Source organism: Lissotriton vulgaris, chromosome 2_1, assembly GCF_964263255.1.
Source record: "Lissotriton vulgaris chromosome 2_1, aLisVul1.2, whole genome shotgun sequence".
NCBI lineage: Eukaryota > Metazoa > Chordata > Amphibia > Caudata > Salamandridae > Lissotriton > Lissotriton vulgaris.
Window position 1 is genome coordinate 536462048 of NC_141687.1, and position 20464 is coordinate 536482511.

A 20464-nucleotide genomic window follows, 5' to 3' on the forward strand; every position below is an offset into this window, starting at 1 on the left:
ACCAACTCTATATAGAGATTAATGCCTCGTAATAGGAGTACATTTCTAACCCCCTAGTACCATTTAAAATAGGACTGTAACGATACTACCAGTAACTTTATAGTCATATTGTAGGTGGTAATCTGCCAAATGCAGTTGTACAATACATTGGAGATATCCGCCTATGTTGTGTACATCTACAAATTAAAAAGAAACACTTGAGGAAATCCATACACCAGATGAAAATTACTACTGAGGACACATGCATAGAGCCCACCCTGGGCTCTGCACCCTTCCCCTTCTGCTGTGAGACATTGTAGAGAATGATGTCAGCTACTATTGTTTTGTGTGTCTGTGTTTGTTTAGGACATGCAATGTGTTATCATGCCTCTAGTAGTGTTTGTAGTGTGGTGTCAGATGTGAAATGAGTCATGTTTTATTAAAATTCATTATCAGTTTACATATTTATAATTGTCTATGCAGGTGCATCTGTTATGTTTATGTTTTTATAGTATGATTTTTATAGGTATCTGCTAGTGTATACAGTTATATGGTTATTTTTTGTTATTTTAATTTTTAATACATTTTTTACATTTGTGCAATGTGATCTACAAACGTGTCTATAATGTCTAAAGTTACATAGCAATTTGTGCTGTTGAATTTGGAAATGGCTAATTATTAGGAATCTGTGTATCACAGCAGTCCATCTATGTGGTGCCCAAAATGGGGAAGAGGATTCTTGTTAAATGTGCTGGGCAACATTTTTTCCTCATCAGATTTTCGAGAAGTACCCGGTGGCAGAGGGCTGACGCTAGTTGCTCGTGCGACTGTTTATGACTGCTTTTATCACTTTGCATGTGAGGAATTGACATTTTAAAACTCATTTCTTTTATTTGCACTTACCTGCTTTAACCCCTAGCCCCGGTCCTACGCAGCTAAGTGCCAATTGTTCGGAGGGCTTCCGGGGAGTTCAGCCTTACTTCCTGTGGGTCGGCGCTCCAGCCCATGCCCACCCTGACCTACTTAATTTCCTGTTCATGCGCACGCGCAGCGGACGTGACGAAGGCGCGCAAAAGGCAAGCCCGTCTGCGCCCGTCTGCGGCCGCCCGGGGCTAGGGGCCAGGCACTATGCTAATTTTTTTGTGTATGCTTCCCAAGAACTAGTCGCACTTCGGGGCAACTGGGCTCTTCCTGGCCACATTCTTTTACGCATCAAAGTTACTGGTATTTTAAACCTCAGCCCCACTGCATCCCTTTCATTTCACACAGGCCAGTCGGTTCACTCCCCGCCCCATGTTTTTTTTTTGTTTGAATATTTTTTACTGAGAATGCAAAATATAGTTTCATTACAGAGCAATAGGTTGAGGAGGAATAATGAGCAGCATCATATCCAAAGAATAGCAATAAGCATGTACAGCGGCGATATTATACATTACAATCGTCCCATAACTTGGCTGTCGCTGCTAGAAAGGAAAAGGATTATGCAAACCATATAACATTTCCTCTCGATACTGTGTATCAAAGAGTGCTTTCCATCTCCACAGAGCTCTGGGTCAGTAACGGTGTAAGGAATGGCGTCTGAGGAAATTGGGAATATAAGGGAGAAGCACACCTTTCTATGGGCTCTGTGTATAGTATATTTTTGACAAAAAGTTTTTCAAGCTACTCATATGCGTGCAAACGTACCTGATGCTGAACCTTCCTACCTCGAGTGAAATCACACTCGACCACTGTGCACTGTTGCAAAACTCTTTTAGTTTTATTCTTCAACTCTGATTATAAATTCTATTTTCGAAACAATAAACAAATTTAACTTGTACAATTTTGTTTTCAACAAATCAATACATTGTGTTAATCATTTTTGATTATTAGCTGTTGACATTTTTGAACTCATTTAACAGCAGAACTGATGTTTTGAAAAAATTAACAGAAGGAAAGCATGACTGGTTTTACAGACATAAACATTATGTTGCACTTTTTCAAAAAAATGTCAGATGCATTTCGAGCCTAAAGTGGCTCTTCTTCCGGGGCCTGAAATCTGAACAAATAAGACATATTGTTAAATGAAAAATGTCCGGCAAACAAGGGGCCAATTAATATACTGTTAGTTGTCTTATCATTCTTGTGCTCCAACTAAAGGATTTTGTGTTAAAAGTGATAAGAAACCTCCACCTGTTACTCCATGATCCCTGAGACTGAAACACTACTGATGGAGCTTACCCTCCTCGTAGTGGCGTGCCACTAAATCTTGCTCTAAAACAAAGGAAATGAACAATTCTGCGCGTCATGAAAACATGTGACGAAAAAACGAGTCTTTCATAAAAGTTGGTTTCAACTTCAAAACACACTAAACTCACCCTCGGTGAGGTCACTGGTCTGTCCGTTTTCCTTACTGAAACTGATGGTTCTACTGAAAAAGCAAAAAACAAACTCAGTGAGCCTAATCTAAAGCTTAATGGATCTACGAAACACTGAGCCCCCCGGGCTTGTCGTGTACCTTAAATGCTCCTTTCGCGTACTTCTCTGCCATCTCAACTCACGCTGTGTTCAAAACAAGCTGTTGATTCCTCAAACGTAACCTCCATCTTTACACCTCTACCGTGGAAACTTCAACCAATCAAACGTTAGCATTCCTTACTCACGTACTCCAAAATTGTTGTGATGAACAAGAAATTTTACATTGACAAAGAGGAAGAGCATGTCTCAGATACGTCAACCTATTTACTACTAGATAAGGATCCTACTAATGAACTTAAAACAACTCTTCAAACTATTTTGGAAAATTCTCTTGAATTGGGGCATATTACATCTACCACCAAACAGTTCTTAGCAGTGGAACATCCCAGGAGACCACGTCACTATATGCTCCCCAAAATTCATAAGAATTTAAACAATCCACCAATGAGACCAATAGTGACCCCTTGGGGACTATATAGACAAGTTTTTACAACCCTTTGTTCAACAGTGGCCTTCATATGTTAAAGATACAACTGATTTTCTATTGAAACTCCAGATGACAACAGCTGACAGCAGAATGCTGCTTTGCACAATAGATGTAAAATCATTGTATACATCTATCCCTCACCAAGCTGGCCTGGAAGCTGTGGAATGGGCCTTGTTGAGCTAATCCTCCATCAGAGCCGACAAAGTGTTTATTTTGGAAATTCTTCACTTCTGTCTGTATAACAGCTATTTCCAATGGGAAGAACGTTTCTTTTTACAACAACAAGGTACTTCCATGGGTTTTGCAGGGGCTCCTGAATATGCAAACACATTTGTGGCTAAATTCGAGTCAGACCACATATACACAGACCCAGACTGGACAACCCATGCAGTAGTTTACTGCAGATTTATTGATGATATTTTCGTGATTTGGAACTCAGACAGACAATTACTGGAAGACAAATTGGCCCTACTTAACCAACATAATGAACATATTCAATTCACCTTTAATATTAGTAAGTCGTGGATTTCATTTTTGGATGTGGCAATACGCTTAGAAAACTCTGGACTGCAGACAGAAGTTTTTCGCAAAGATACTGATGTTAACAATGCATTGTTGTTTCAAAGTTTCCACCCTCAAAATTTGAAAAATAATCTACCTTTCTCGCAATTTATGAGGATCAAAAGAATCTGTTCCAATAATGCAGATCTTGAAAAACATCTGGATATTCATCAGAGGAAATATGAGGAAAGAGGATACCCTGATGAAATATTGGTCAAAACGAGGGAGCGCATGCTGCAACAGAAACCCAAAAAAAGCATTGAGAGACATGTTTTTGTCTCCAAATTCTCTACGAGCTCCCAAAAAATCAAGAACATAGTGAACCGACATTGGGCACTCCTGCAAAACGAAGGAGATTTCAATGGAATTTTTGACCAAAAACCAATTTTTGCCTACACTAGGTCAAAAAATCTGAAAGAACTAGTTAAAACAAAGTTGAAACAGAAACAGATTTCATCTTACAAAGGGATGAAAAGATGCGGAAATTGCGTACACTGCAACAATGTCATAGTATGTTCATCCTTGCATCATCCACAAACGGGGAACATTATACCACTATTTCACAATACAGATTGCAATTCAAATATTCTGATTTACTACATAAAGTGCCCATGCGGGAAACGAAAATTAAAAGTGAGAATCACTGAACACAAAAGTACTATCAGAAACCAGTCCACCAAAAGTCCATTAGCGGTGCACTGGATGGAGGCTAAACACAGCATAGCCCAACTACAGTTTTCAGTACTAGAACGAGTTCAACATTTTGAAGGAACGGATCTTACCAGATCTCTCTTACAGAGAGAAATTTACTGGATAAAAAGGTTAGAAACACAGGATCCCAAAGGGTTAAATGAAAAAATTGATCTTTCATGCTTTTTATGAAAATGTCCATTGGTCCATGCACCATGTAAAAATGTAAGAAGTACTGGTTCCTCCCTTATGATAACATGTTCCAATGTCTTAATCATGAAACAAGCACCTTCATCACCATTATTTTCTGTTGATTTCACACTATCCCGACACACTGCATGTTTTTTCACCTATGTTTTTTGTTTTGCGTCGCTTGAATAGAGAAGCCATTGAGTCATTCCGATGCACAGTTTGCGAGTTTCGATTAGTACAGAATCACCGATCACGTGGGTATAGAGCAGTGAGGAAGTAAGGCAATGCAAGGCGTTAGGTTAGCGCTCCAGTTTTTGGAGTACGTGAGTGAGGAATGCTAACGTTTGATTGGTTGAAGTTTCCACGGTAGAGGCGTAAAGATGGAGGTTACATTTTAGGAATCAGCAGCTTGTTTTGAACACAGCGCGAGTTGAGACGGCAGAGAAGTACGCGGAAGGAGCATTTAAGGTACACGACAAGCTCAGTGTTTCGTAGATCCATTAAGCTTTAGATTAAGCTCATTGAGTTTGTTTTTTGCTTTTTCAGTAGAACCATCAGTTTCAGTAAGGAAAACGGACAGACCAGTGACCTCACCGAGGGTGAGTTTAGTGTGTTTTGAAGTTGAAACCAACTTTTGTGAAAGACTCGTTTTTTCGTCACTCATTTTCATGACGCGCAGAATTGTTCATTTCCTTTGTTTTAGAGCAAGATTTAGTGGCACACCACTACGAGGAGGGTAAGCTCCATCAGTAGTGTTTCAGTGTCAGGGATCACGGGGTAACAGGTGGAGGTTTCTTATCACTTTTAACACAAAATCCTTTAGTTGGAGCACAAGAATGATAAGACAACTAACAGTATATTAATTGGCCCCTTGTTTGCCGGACATTTTTCATTTAACAATATGTCTTATTTGTTCAGATTTCAGGCCCCGGAAGAAGAGCCACTTTAGGCTCGAAATGCATCGGGCATTTTTTTGAAAAAGTGCAACATAATGTTTATGTCTGTAAAACCAGTCATGCTTTCCTTCTGTTAATTTTTTCAAAACATCAGTTCTGCTGTTAAATGAGTTCAAAAATGTCAACAGCTAATAATCAAAAATGATTAACACAATGTATTTATTTGTTGAAAACAAAATTGTACAAGTTAAATTTGTTTATTGTTTCGAAAATAGAATTTATAATCAGAGTTGAAGAATAAAACTAAAAGAGTTTTGCAACAGTGCACAGTGGTCGAGTGTGATTTCACTCGAGGTAGGAAGGTCTGAAGAAATTGGGCCACGGTGTCTATCGCATGACCATGTCCCAACATGTGTCGTGAATGTGTGCCCAGTGGGTTGTCATACAGGCAGGCTAACACCCAGATCTGCTGTGAATACCATGTGACTTAATGGTGTGTGTTAGTCAGTACCCCGCTCCATTTGTGTGGTGCAGTATGTGTCCTCTCTTAATATTCTCAGGGGAGCCGTCATGTGGATTGTCTCCTCAGGTATTGGCGCACGTGTTGCTAACCCCTGGAGGAGCAACCGTGCATCTGACTGCTCGATTGGCATCCAGTAGTGCAGCTATTTCGCCTCTGAGTTAGCTCTCTGTGAAACTACGAACTCAGTCAACTGGGGGGGAGAACAAATACTTAAACTAAATGATGGAAGATGGGGGGGGGATAATATCTGGGGAAAAGAAACAAGAAAAAGCTCCGTATATTGAAGCTGGTCTGACAAGATGTATAATCAGGTAACATGTCTGTATGTGTCGATGGGTTCACGTTGCCGAGGTCAGGTGCGTGAAGCATGGTGTTGGGGCAGAAGGTTTCGTCTATCGTGGGGTTACAGTGCGGCTTCAGTGTCTGATGATGAGTATGGGGGGGTGGGTTAGAGCTACGTATTGGCGATGCTTGTGTTTCCTCTTGCGCCGCGTGTATGACGTGGTGTCTTCTATTGGTATCCTTTCATTTCCCCAGAGTGGGCTGCCTCACCGTGTATCAGTCATGTGTATGTTACCCGGCAATCTTTGTGCCTACGTGACTCCCTGGTCAAGGCACCCTTGACAAAAGGACTTTCGGATGTCGTCCCAGGGTTACGCTATTGGTATGGCCCTCAGTCCCGCCGTCTCCTCTCTGTGGAGGGTTGTGCCCTCTGCTATCGCCCAGTTATTAAGGGAGGCGTACCAGTGTTGGATCTGCGGCGGGTCTTTACTCTTCCAATGCCTCGTGTTAAGCCTCTTGGCAGTTACTAGTCCCAGGTCCCAATATCTGGCATGAACTTTAGTGTGTTTCGTCCTTTTGAACAATCCCAATAAGCACGCCTCCCATGTGCTCGGCAGTTCTACTCCGACCCCTTTCGTTAACAGCGCCGTTACGCCCTGCCAATACGTTTGTAGTCTAGGACAAGCCCAGAGCATGTGCAGGATATCTGCATTCACCAATCAGCAGCGCGGGCATTCGGACGTGTCCATTGCGAAATAACGGTTAATTTTGTCCGGTGACAGATATGCTCGATGTATAATATAGAATTGGATTATCTTGAAACGTGAATTACGTGGGATATTAATGGGCCCTTCCAGTATCTTCTCCCATTCTTTGTCCGTCCAGTCTCTGCCTCTGTCGGCCGCCCATTTGTCCCTCAGTGGTTGAAGGGTGCAAACTGTGTGTGACAATAATGCCCCGTGCTAACCAATGTATCACATCAGATCCATTTCCCATGATATGGAGGTACTGCATCAGCAGATGCGTCTGCGGCTCTTCCGCCATGGCCCCCCAGACTTTTGTATATGCGCGTATCAGGGACGCGTGCAACAGGAACTGTCCCGCCACTCCCCGCCCCATGTTACGGCACCTGTGCCTTCCCAGCTTCCCTTGGCCCAGCCCGCCTCCACGACAGTGTCAGCCTATCTCCTTAATACTCGTTCTGTAGTCAAACATCAGCTTGAACTTTTCACATTTTTGGATACTGTTAAGCCTGACATGCTGTTTCTCACTGAAACATGGCTCTCATCTGATACCTCCCCAGACATATTAGCGGCAATCCCTGACCCTTACTATATTTTGCGCTCAGATCGCCCGGATGGGAAAGCCAGAGGTGGCGTCGCAATAATTATCCATTCCAACTTCCAGTTTCTGCCTATGCCTTTCCCCACTATTGTAGCAGTTGATTTTCCTCATCGTTCGTTCCACCTCCACCACTGCTCCTTTCACTTGCGTTCTTTTCTATCGCCCACCGCAGTCCATGCCCCCTTTTCTTCAGGCAGTCAAGGAACTGTTGGCTACGCTGGTTGTAAATAACTCTCGCGTATTGGTGTTGGGCGACTTCAATTTCTGGCCCTCTTACCCATGGGAGGACTCCTACTCTAAAGAATTCACTGACCTGCTCTGTAATTTGAATCTTTCCCAGCATCTACACTCCCCGACTCATATTCATGTTCAAATCCTGGACCAGGTTTGGTCAATTAATTTGCACATTCCTACTCCTACCATCAGCCCATGTCCTTGGTCTGACCACTCCTTTATTTCATTTTCCTTCAACCTTGTTGAGGCTAGTAAACCCCTGCTTCCTTCTAACACCTGGGCTCGAAATTGGGGACGAGTGGACATACCCCTCCTCTGCTCTTCCCTCTCATTCTCATGCCCTAACCTACTTGACCTCTCCCCTCATTCCCAGGCCATCGCAATTAATTACTGGCTTTCTTCAGCCTGAGATTAGTTGTCCCCTCTAATACGCCTTAGGACTCTCCGCCTTCATGATTCCAATAGATGGTTTACCCCCGAGCTAAAATCTAAAAAGCTGGCTCCTAGGCAGGCTGAATGACATTGGAGGCTTAGGTACTGCCCTATTTTAAAATCACTGTACCTCACTTTGCTACTTTACTATAAGAAATCTATTCTTCAGGCTAAGTCAGATTATTTCACCTCTAAAATCCTTCTTTCAGCTAATAAGCCTAAAGCCATTTTTTCGATTGTCCATGATCTGTCCGCTTCTGCAAGAGCCACTCTTAAGCCTTCCCCTTCACAAACCCTCTGTAACTCTCTCAACGAGTATTTTATTGATAAAATCAGCACAATCAAAGCAAATATCCCTCTTCCCTCACCTAATTTCTCTTGTCCCGATTTTCCCTCTAATCCTTACCGTCTGGAACAGTTCCCCCAGATATCTGGGGAAACATTTTCTTCCTTACTCACCAAAGTCAAATTTGGTTCCCCCTCCGACAGTTGTCCTGTTCACTTACTAAAAGAGATTTTCTCTGTCTGTCCGGATCCCCCTTTATCACTTCTTAACAATTCCCTCTCACTGGGGAATGTCCCTGACCTCTTCAAATCTGCTAAAATAATTCCCATCCTGAAGAAGGCAGGGGTCGATCTGCCCTCTCCTTGCAATTTCCGCCCCATTTCTTTCCTTCCATTTTTGGGGAAAATCTTGGAGAGTCGTGTTACAGCTTGTTTCAGCTCCTTCATCGAGAATACGCATTACTTAGACCCCCATCAGGCAGGCTTTCGACCTGCACATTCCACAGAGTCTGTCATCCTCTCTCTGTTGGATGAATTTAGATGCGGAGCCGACGCCAACTCTTTTCAGGCCTTGGTCCTCCTGGACCTGTCAGCCGCCTTTGACACGGTCGATCATACCATTCTGATCGATCGTGTCGAAGGCGCTGGTCTTCGGGGATCATCTCTGGCCTGGATCTCCTCGTTCTTGGAGAATCGCTAGCAGGCCGTTCAGCTGGCCGGCTTCTCTGCTGCTGCATGCCATAACACTTGTGGTGCCCCCCAAGGTTCTTCTCTTTCTCCTCTTCTTTTCAGTCGCTACATTCTCCCTCTTATCTCTGCTCTTCAAAAATTAGATGTCACAGTGTTTAATTACGCCAATGACCTCCAACTCATTTTTGACATCTCTTCTTCTTCTTCTTCTGTCCTCAACTTCTAATCAGTTATGACTTTCATCAGCGACTGGATGAATTTTAACCACCTTAAGCTCAATCCTGACAAGCCCGAGCTAGTGCTTACTGGTGGTACCTCCAGTCCCTTGTCCTCTTCTTTCTGGCTCTCTTCTCTTGGTCCCTTCTGTTAAAAGTCTTGGTATTAGAGTTAGTAGTGATCTCTCCATGCACTCCCAAATCAGTGCGGTGGTTTCATCTTGCTTTCTTAATTTACGTATCGTACGTAAAATCGCTTGTTTCTTTTCTAATGCGGCACTCTAATTTATCCTGCTAGCCTGGTCACATCACATCTGGATTACGGAAATGCTCTGTACGTCGGTATTCCGGCATACGGGCTTCGCCGTCTCCAACTAATCCAGAACCAGGCTGCCAGGTTGGTCTGCAAATTCCCCAGACACTACCATGTTACCCCACTTTTAAAAGCATTACATTGGTTACCTCTTTTTGAACGCTCTTTTTTTAAACTCAGCTGTTTGATCTTTAAGGCTCTAGCCGGCACAGCTCCTGCCTTTACAGCCGCCAAACTTAAGGCTTACATTACCACCCGTGACCTTCGGTCTTCCTCTAAACACCTTTTGTGCATTCCCCGTTGTAGAAGGAAGAAACATGGCGGCATGAGTTTCTCCTTCTTAGTCCCTCCTTTTGGAATTCCCTACCACTTAGCATTAGGACCACTGCTTCTTATATGGATTTCCGTAGGGTTCTGAAGACCCGGCTCTTCTTGCAAGCTTTTGCCGAGTAGGCTGCCCCCCTGCTCCCCATGTACTCCCGTCCTCAGCGCCAAGAAATCGTCTGGTCTACGAGCGCTTCATAAAACTTTTAACTTTAACTTTGACTTGCAAACAAGTACAACAAAAAAATGCCCGAGTTACTTATATCACGGTATTGCTAATCAGCACAAGCTTTTCCACAGCCAGAATATTGACTAGCATGTTCAGGAAGAAAGAGACCACATTGCTAGACGAGTACCCACAAACAGAGGATTGTATGTGTAAATGGACAACAGGTCAAGTAAACTTAGTTGTAGGCTGTTTGCAATATAGAAAGACTTGAAGGGCATTGAGAACTACCCATGGCAGGTAGAACAAGAAAAGGAAAGACTGACAAAATATGAAGCAAGAAATTAGAATATTTTTAAACTCAAATAACTGCAGAACTAACCTGACATTCTCGAACTCTGGATTTTTCATAGATCCACATGCTTGAATTATTCCCGGATGTCAGTTTGAGAATGCTCGGTGGTGATTCTAGTACAGAAACTGACATTGAAAACAAATTGAAGACAATGATAATAGACTACCAATATCCTATCACCTCATTTTATGACCTGATGTCCAGTCAATCAGATGGCTGGACTCAGAACTCCAATCCTCGTCAGAGGCATCAACTGTCAGAATTTCTACTGCAAGCCTGGTGAATTTTTAGTAATGTGAAATTTAGATTCCGATTTATAAAGCATTCTAATGCCATGGGGACTCTTGTCGCTAGATTAAATTAAAGAGAACAGTGCATAAAATGAGGCAACATGACAGCAAAAAGAAAGCCTATGGAAAGAGAAATGTTTTAGGACTTTCCTAAACAACATAGTTAGTAATGGTCTGAATATTTCATGAGAGAAAGTTCCAAATCTGAGGGGCTTGAACAGAGAAGGCCATGCCACCAAAGTGACATTGACTGAACTGTGGGAAAGTTAGAGAAAAGGGAAAATGGAGAGCAGAGATATTTGGAAGGAATGTATCTATTTAGTATTCCTGTAATTGTAACAGGATTCTTCCATGCCAAATCAGTGAACAATACTGAAGCTCCTAAAGATCAGCCTGTTACACTTACATAACTAGTAAAGCATATGCCAATCAGGGTACTGGTCATCATCTTGACTGGATGAAGGCTATTTCAGTATTCTAGACATATACCTACAATAGCAGACAGGCATAGCAGTTCGTAATCTTTAGGATATACAGGTAGCAGTTCATGAAGTTGGTTTAAATGAAATGTACATAATAATGCTACAGTTGAAACTTGGCTGTCCTTCTGGAGTAAAGTGCCTAGTGGGAACTCATCCATTAGTTGGCGGCTACTAGGCAATGCTGTAAAGAGTAAGTGTCCTAGGGGGTATTACTAAGTCTAATTAAAAGATGACTAACATCAACATAGCTGTAAATTCTAATGTCAAAGGTTCATAGTGAAGCCCCAGGTGTCACACAGATATTAAAAAGGTAATGAGACAAGGCTAAACCTTGAGAAACATGCATGGAGCAATTGACAGAAAAATAATGTACTTGTGTAAAACCCTGTGGTCTTATCTAGAAGTGAGCCTTCGTGTATTTTTCAGTTTTTTGGGAAGCAGTTAGGTGGTTGATCCAGAGACATCTATCACATTATGACATACAGCCTGAGAAAGAAATACCTGTTCAATCTGAGTCCTATAGAGCCAAAAAGGTGCTAGTGCCAGATCCACAAAGTGTCTGCCAAAATACACCATTTGTAAGAACCTAAGCCCTAGGACACTCTCAAACAGAGAAGAAGAGCTACAACTTCACCTAGTGAAGACTCTGTCAGACACCTCCACCGCTACCGCCAGTAATACCACCAGAACTGGTGAGCTCACAGCCTGACCCATTGTCTCCTGTCCAACTTGGTCATGCAATTGTTTCAGCACAGGCAGTTATATAGGACGTTCAGCTAGTCTTCCCTGAGACCTCTTATGAACCTCTTATGAACTGTCTCAAATGACAGATGGTGACTCCCTGTCGGATGGTGATGACAGTCAAGGAGGGGATAATGCTGATAATCAAGCAGATAGTACACATGAACCTCAACTCCCAGGCAGGCAAATGCGCGAGTGTGATGCATTCATTCCAACCATACACGTGAGTATGTGGGGACTAATGGATCACAGCAGCCCCTCCAAGAATGTTTTTGCAACCTCATTCCACCTGTCCCAGGGGTTAGAATCTCTGAACCCTAGACAGGTTTGCCTTTAACTCAAATGACTCCTAGAGCTGAAGCTTTTGATCTTGGGATCTGTAGTGCGGGAACCCCTTGTTGTGGGTCATATGACTGGAGTAGCAGTTGGATACAAGTAAGACTTAGAAAGAAATACATATGTTGAATGTCAATGCTTTATCGAAAATGTTGATGTTTACAACACAATGCATGCTTTTGAATATTGGTACTGTTCCCATTGATTTTAATGGTGGAGCAATGTTGAATATAACATATGGTTGCTTTAAATGATGTGGTGACACCCTAACAAAGCCAGTAGATCTGGGCTCATTTCTAATGACACACCCCTTATAGTGTGATGTTGCATCTAGTATAGGTGAGGGTTGTTGTGGTTATAGGGTTCAGTTCCCACTATGTATGTAACTTGATATGAGGGTGCCATCAAAGGAACTTGCATCTTCCTGAATGTATATTTGTATATTTGTAATTTAATGCATAGTATTTAGTAGTGTGTGTAAAGTTCTTTTTTTCGTTTTCAAAGGAAAAACCACTGACTGGACAGTAAATTAGCAAGTGAGGTGGTTGTTTAACAGCAAGCTGGGGCTACTTGCCCATCCAGCTCCAGAGTAGGCATTGGACTGCTTTGCTTCACTACCCTGAGAGAATCAAGTGCTACAATGGGGTACTTGGTTCCCAGTAAAAAGACTATTGCAGACTTATTACTTGTGAAGGACTCGCAGCTTTCACAAATAATAACCCAATTTCTTGCTATTTGAATTTTATAAGTTCTCATTCATAGTAGGAGTGGAACTGCTCTAGTATGTTTTCAGTGGGCACCTATTATCGTTTTTATCCTTAATGACCAGAATGGCTTATTATTTCTTGTTGTGTTTATATGACTCAAACATTAGCCAATCAAGCAGAGAAAAAGTGAAGTGTGCTCCTTTTCAGAGGCTCAAACGTCTGTTTTATCTATGTGAAGAATTCTCAGGACCTCTTCCCCAGTTTTAGTTATCTTAATATTTTATTGACTTTATTAATCAATAAGTAAGTAAGTGAATTGTATTGTATTTGATCAATTAAAATCATTACAAGAGAAAAAGAAAGATTTAAAATATTGTGCAAAATTATGGTAGTCAAACTGAAGTCGAATAAGTGTTTCTATATACTAGCCAAGAGTGAAAAAAGCACAAGTTTGTTAAGAACATTTACAAAAACTGCCAATTTGTAATTTTTTGGAAAAGTGACAGAGTTGGGATATGCTCTTTGTGCTTAGGCAATGTCTTACTACCTCATTGTAGCTTATCGGTTTTTTGGGGAGCATGGTCTGTTTATGTAGATTATCTGCTCTTACCTACCTGCCGATTAGCAGCATAAGAGATGGATGAACGACATAATGAACTCTTTTTTATAATCACAGAACCTGCACCTTAGACATGTCTATGCTTTAGAAAACCTTTATAATGTGAATTCTTTTATCGTGTACAGCATAAATCTTATTCAAAGTATTTGCTGCCATGCTGATTTGTGTAACTGTTCCATTAAATACTATTGATTGGTCAGAGAGTTATAGGATTCCATTTTTATGGATTAGAATCAGGACCTGATTACAAGTTTGGTGGTCTTCCCGCCATCCCACCTCAGGTCGGTGGGTATTATGATGTCACCACTGACCCAGCAGCAGTGTGTCTACAGTGGGGAATATTTTTTCATTTGTGCCGATGCAGGTGTGTACATTGTGACTAAACAAGTGTAAAAGGTACACATATGCATGACACATGAGAAAATACTCTGTACAAGTATTTTCCCATTGCTGGAGCCTGGACCACATGTGCCCATTCCAGTCCATTGGTGCAAAGCGCAAAATGGATTTACCAGGATTTCGGCGCAGTCAGGCTTGTTTTCTTTGAGGTCAAGTTGCTGCACGGAAGGGGGGCCCTGAAGGCAGGGATCTACATGGGAGAATGAAGCGAAAAGAAGGAAATGGGCGGGTTTGCACCCCATTTCGTCGATTCTGCCGACTCGAGCAGACGGTCTCCCCGCCACGGTCGGATTGATGGAAAGGCAACTTGTAATCCAGACAGCGGTAACCTTGTCTGTACTGCCCTATGACAGCTGCTTTTCTCCCTGCCGCTGTGGAGGCATTCTGCGAATAGCTTTTCTTCAGCAACCCACCAACATCGTAATACAGCAGGCAGACTTCCAAGAAGGTGTGCAGAGAATCCAACACCATTTTGATGAAGTTGATCCTGAAGTGCATCCTGCTAAACACCCGCTCCATCCACAGACACGCCACAGAACTTTGGGACCTACTCGACACCACATCACCGGACATCGCCTTCCTTACAGAAACCTGGATGAACGCCTCATCAGCATCCGACATCGCCATAGCCATCCCGGACGCTTACAAGATCATCCGAAAAGACCGCACCAACCAAACAGGAGGAGGCATCGCCATCGTCCATAAGAACACCATCCGAATCACGACCAGCTCCGACGATAACCTCGCGACCGCCGAAGACCTTCATTTCCAGATCCACTCTGACCCCAGGACCACGCTTAGAGGCACCCTCATCTACAGACCACCAGGAACCCGCACACAATTCAACTAAGACATCACCGACTTCATCAGCCCACATGCCCTCGCCTCCGAGAACTACATTCTACTGGGAGACCTCAACTTCCACCTGGAAAAGAACAACAACAGCAACACCACCACCCTTCTGGACAACCTGGCCAATCTTGAGCTCATACAACTTGTTGACACCCCCACTCATATAGCCGGACATACGCTCGACCCAATCTTCACCTCCAGTAAGCACATCTCCTTCGATCACACCACAGCTCTCCACTGGACGGACCACAGCTGTGTTCACTTCAACTACAAAACCACCCCGACCCACAACCCCCCACAACCTATTCCACGAAGAAACTGGAACAAAATCACCACCGAGCAACTCCTCACATCGCTCAATCAAAACCCTCCCGCCCTCTCATCGGACCCAAACCAAGCGGCCACCAAACTCAAACAATGGATCACTCACAGCGCTGACGAACTAGCACCCCTGAAAAACCACCAAACCAAACAGGGTAGCAAAAAAGCCCCCTGGTTCAACGAGGACCTTAAAAAATCTAAGAAACTATGCCGTACTCTCGAGAAAACATGGAGAAAAAACCCAACCACTGACAACCTGACCACCTTCAAGACAGCCACCCGCAAACACCACCAACTGATCAGATCCACCAAGAAATCAGCATTCAAGGATCGACTCGACAACAACGCCCAAAACAGCAAGGAACTATTCAACACCGTCAAAGAATTTACCAACCCCACCGCAGCCTCAAACGACATCACTCCCTCCCAAGAACTCTGCAACTCCTTATCCTCCTTCTATTACAAAATCACTGACATACATAACAGCTTTGAGAACATTTCCAAAGAACAGTCAACTCCAACCACTTCCGAACCTAAACTGCCCCCTAACATCCTTAACGCCTGGAACCCAATCACCACTGAAGACACCACCCGCCTAATGAACTCCATCCATTCAGGATCGCCAACCGACCCCTGTCCCCACCACATCTTCAACAAAGCAGATTCCATCATCGCACCCCATCTCCGTGATGTCATCAACTGCTCCTTCAACTCCGCTACCTTCCCAGAAAGCTGGAAACACCCCGAACTCAATGCCCTCTTGAAGAAACCCACAGCAGACCCCTCTGAACTCAAGAACTACCTCCCCATCTCCCTCCTCCCATTCCCTGCCAAAGTCATTGAGAAAGCCGTCAATAGACAACTCGCCGCCTTCCTTGAATCCAACAACTCCCTCGACTCCTCACAGTCCGGCTTTCGAGCCAAACACAGCACCAAAACCGCCCTTATTGCAGCGACAGACGACATCCGAACACTATTGGACAATGGAGAAACAGTTGCCCTCATCCTACTCGACCTCTTCGCCGCCTTCGACACGGTCAGTCTTAGCACCCTCATACAACGCCTCAGCAACATCGGCATACAAGGAAAAGCTTTAGACTGGATCATCTCGTTCCTCGCCGGAAGAACCCAGAGAGTCCGACTCCCCCCATTCAAATCAGAAGCCACCGAAGTCATCTGCGGAGTACCACAAGGATCATCACTCAGTCCCACCCTCTTCAACGTCTACATGAGCCCCCTTGCATCCATCGCGCGACAACACAACCTCAACATCATCTCTTACGCTGACGACACCCAGCTGATCCTTTCCCTTACCAAAGACCCTAACACCGCCAAAACCAATCTTCATGAAGGCATGAAAGAAGTAGCCGAATGGATGAAACACAGCCGCCTAAAACTTAACTCAGACAAAACGGAAGTCCTCATCCTAGGATCATCCCCATCTGTCTGGGAAGACTCATGGTGGCCATCGGCCCTGGGCACGGCACCCATACCCACAGACCACGCACGTAACCTAGGCTTCATCCTAGACTCCTCCCTCTCGATGACCAGACAAGTCAACGCCGTCTCATCCTCTTGCTTTAACGTACTGCGTATGCTCAAAAAATCTTTCGTTGGATCCCCACCGAAACAAGAAAGACTGTCACTCACGCTCTGGTCACTAGCCGACTGGACTATGGAAACACCCTCTATGCCGGAACCACTTCCAAATTACAGAAAAAACTCCAACGCATCCAAAACGCATCAGCCAGACTCGTATTGGACATCCCGCGCCAAGCTCACATTACCGGTCACCTAAAAGACCTCCTCTGGCTTCCCGTCAACAAGAGAATAACGTTCCGTCTCCTCACCCACGCACACAAGGCCCTTTACAAACTAGGACCCGAATGCCTCAACACACGAATGTCCTTCTACACACCGACCCGCCAACTAAGATCCTCCAATCAAGCCCTCGCTGCAGTTCCGCGCATCCAAAGATCCACCATGGGAGGAAGATCCTTCTCCTACTTAGCGGCCAAGACCTGGAATTCTCTCACCACTCACCTCCGCCTTACCCAGAACCACATTTCCTTCAGGAAGGAACTTAAAACCTGGCTATTCGATAAATAAGGCACCCCCCCCCCTCCCCCAAGCGCCTTGAGACCCTCTGGGTGAGTAGTGCGCTATACAAATTCCTAAACTTAAACTTAAACTTATTTTGACGTTGATACCCTTTCCGCCATACTCGTAATGAGGCCCTCAGTTTTTTACTACCTCCAAAGTATTTTCCGCTCGCTTTGACCACATTGTTTGGGATTTGAGTGCAGATCTGAGAGTCAGTCTTGTCGTTTTTTTTCCCCTTATGCTTCCAATTTCAAGGGCTTAAATTGCCTCCATCAAGTAGCAGAACTATGAGTTGCTGTTCGTTTTTCCTCCCTCTTTTTAATGTCATTTCTCAGGATACCTGTCTTTGAATTCATAACTAGAACACAATATTTTGGAAAATCCCCTTTGCACCAGCAGCCCTGTTTGAGTAGGCCAAACACCAGTCGCATTTGTGCCTTTGATGTACTCTTCAGCAGTTGGAATCATTTTCTGAGGTGTTACAGTGGATCATCTCCAACGTTGCTGTAATGCGATCAGGGACACCTTGAGGAGCATAGGACACTGTGGCAAGATTTTCACTCTTGTTACTGTTAAGATTGGTCTGGCTGTCAGCCTATGTACTTTGACTTGGAGTCTGCATAGGCTGAAAAGGAGGCTAGCCCTTATTTTTGTTTTTCAGACATTTAATTGTTTTTAATAAGACAAAACAGTGATAAAGAATCCACATTACACTTCTGTTACCCAACATAGTGTGGTGGGAATGCTTATAGAGACTACGATTACATACAGCCTTAGGAGATCAGAAATCAAATAATGACTCGTCCAGATTTGAGTTGTTAGTTTAGGCAAATACTGTGGAAAGGGTTAGCGTACATACCTTAAAGGCGGTTGAGATATAGATTTCTGTGGCTACGAGATAACCAGTGATAGATAAAAGAAGCATGCATTGTTATCTGTGGAGAAGTGTGGCTCAGGGGTTAGAGGCGGCAGACCCGGAAGCTGAGATCGGTCCTGGACCAGGGTTCAATTCCCCGCCTCGGCGGGTCTTGGGCTCAAAAATTCCACCGACTCGATAATTCTCGTTCCGGTGCCTACTCGACTCAAGGGTTCACACTCTGCGACTCTGGGCAATAGCTTGCTTAATCTCCACTATGGCCCCTCGCGGCGGGATGCCTGGCTTTCACCTTGTGGATACCCTGCTGGGGTTATCTCACAGGGGAATACCAGGACGGGTTCCCAAGGCAAGCCTTGATGCCTTCGGGTGATACGTGCGCTATATAAATCGCAATACATTTACATTTACATTTACATCTACAAATCATATCATGGGAAAAGTAAAAATAAAGGTAAGAGGGAAAAAGAGCCCCAACGAGAGGGGTGGGGCGTAGATAGGGAAAGAGAAAAAAAGAAAAGATGAAGCTACATATAGGAATCCGACAGGGCCACCAGTAACCAAATTCAAAGATAGTGACAGCAGCAGTAGATTTCAGTAAGCAACAATCGTACGCTGTATTTAGGAACCTATCGTTCTGGAGAGCAGCTATGGAGGTTTGCTTTTCTGTAGTTATTTATCAGAGGAGTACAAAAAGGCGTATGGGTCCGGAGGCACTGTGCAGTTTTGCATACAGGATGTTAACAGCACCTCCAACAGAGCACAGCAAATTCCACCATATTTCATAGGAGCTCACGGATGTTAGTTTCCAGTCTGAAGGTATCAGCTTAGTGTCCAGAGACAGTAGAAGGTCAGTCAACATTGAGTTCTGTTCAGTAAACCCCGCTGAATGGGGGTTTGCGTGCAAGCCCAGGCAGCGCTCAAGAAAACGATCTCAAAGGCTTCTCCTGTTATACCGAGAATCAGAGATTTTATCACAGTCCAGAGCGATTAAGCCATTTTACGTCTTAAAAAGATTTGCTTTAAGTCCCCCACTGCCTCCTCCTCCTCCCCAAATTGTCGGCAAGCATCCGATATATTTAAGCCAATCTTTTGTAATCTCGATGGTGTCCAGTATGATTTATGATTGGACCTGAATCTGAACTTTGCTAGGGCGGTGTGATTTATGTAGGAAATAGGGATTGCCAGATTTGTTTCCATGTGGTGTCTAGGATGTTTGTGAGTTTCCCATTACCGGGAAAATGTTCTCAGCCAAAAGCATTTGGGTGATTCTAGAAGTTCATATGTGCTTGATGCTGAGTGACCCTTTCTCTTGAAATTACCTAGCAAAGTGGGAAGGTCAGGTGGATATGGAAACTTCAGTTTACTGACTATGCTTTTCAATGTCAGGAATTTATAAAAGTCGATGTCTGATAACTCAAATGTTAGGCGTAGGGTCGAAAACGGGATAGGGTGTGAACGGGTGCCTATATCCCCTATTGAGTTTATACTCTTCCTCGCCCATGTTTCCCAGAACACCGTCTTTCCATCCACTTTAATCCTATGATTGTACCATACGGAGGCCTTAGTTGAGTAAGATATTTAATAGCCTAGCCGTTTATCAAGCAGTAGTATCAGTTATTATACATTTCAAATGTTCCACAGGGAGTCTGGCTAAGTTGTGTATAGTGAGGGTGACACTGAGAGGCAAGGGGCATGTTAACTGAGTCTTGTGCACCCGAAACCACCAGGAACCCTGGGAGGCCAGGAATGCTTGTTGGTTTTGTGAATAGGCAGGGAGATTTATACCTCCAGAGGTTTTACTCATCTTCAATGTGATCATGGAAATTCGTGCTTTCTTAACGGTCCATCAAAATTTGGATTTATAACTATTCACCAATTTGAAAAAGGAGGGGGAGAGAGACACAGGAAGCATGCTAGTAATAAAATTGACCAGAGAAGCCACCATCATTTTAACAGTATCCACCCAACTCCACCGGGTGATATTTTGGGGGGACCATGTGTTGAGTAGATCGTTTATTTTGGTAAGGATCTTGTGTTCATTAATGGAGAAGTAGTGTTTAAGGTCTTTACCAAACCAGATACCTACGCATTTGATAGAATCTGGTTGCCAGTTTAGGCCCAGGTTATCAATCACAGATGGCCTACAGTGGACGTTCAAAGGGAAGACCTCATTTTTGTCATTTTTTTTAAAGAGTAACCCACCACCAGTGGGTACCTCTCTGTTTTCCTCATAATTATGGGAATAGCCTTTGTGGCATTCTTAGTGAACAACAGCACATCATCAGCTTAGGCTGCCACTATTTGTCTGCCTG

General features: G+C 43.7%; 1 protein-coding gene across 1 annotated transcript in view; it reads left to right on the plus strand.

Annotated features, from left to right (window-relative positions):
* NME9 (NME/NM23 family member 9) overlaps positions 1 to 20464 on the plus strand; it is a 703404-nt gene that overhangs the window by 353446 nt on the left and 329494 nt on the right. The gene's annotated exons all lie outside the window — the stretch shown is intronic.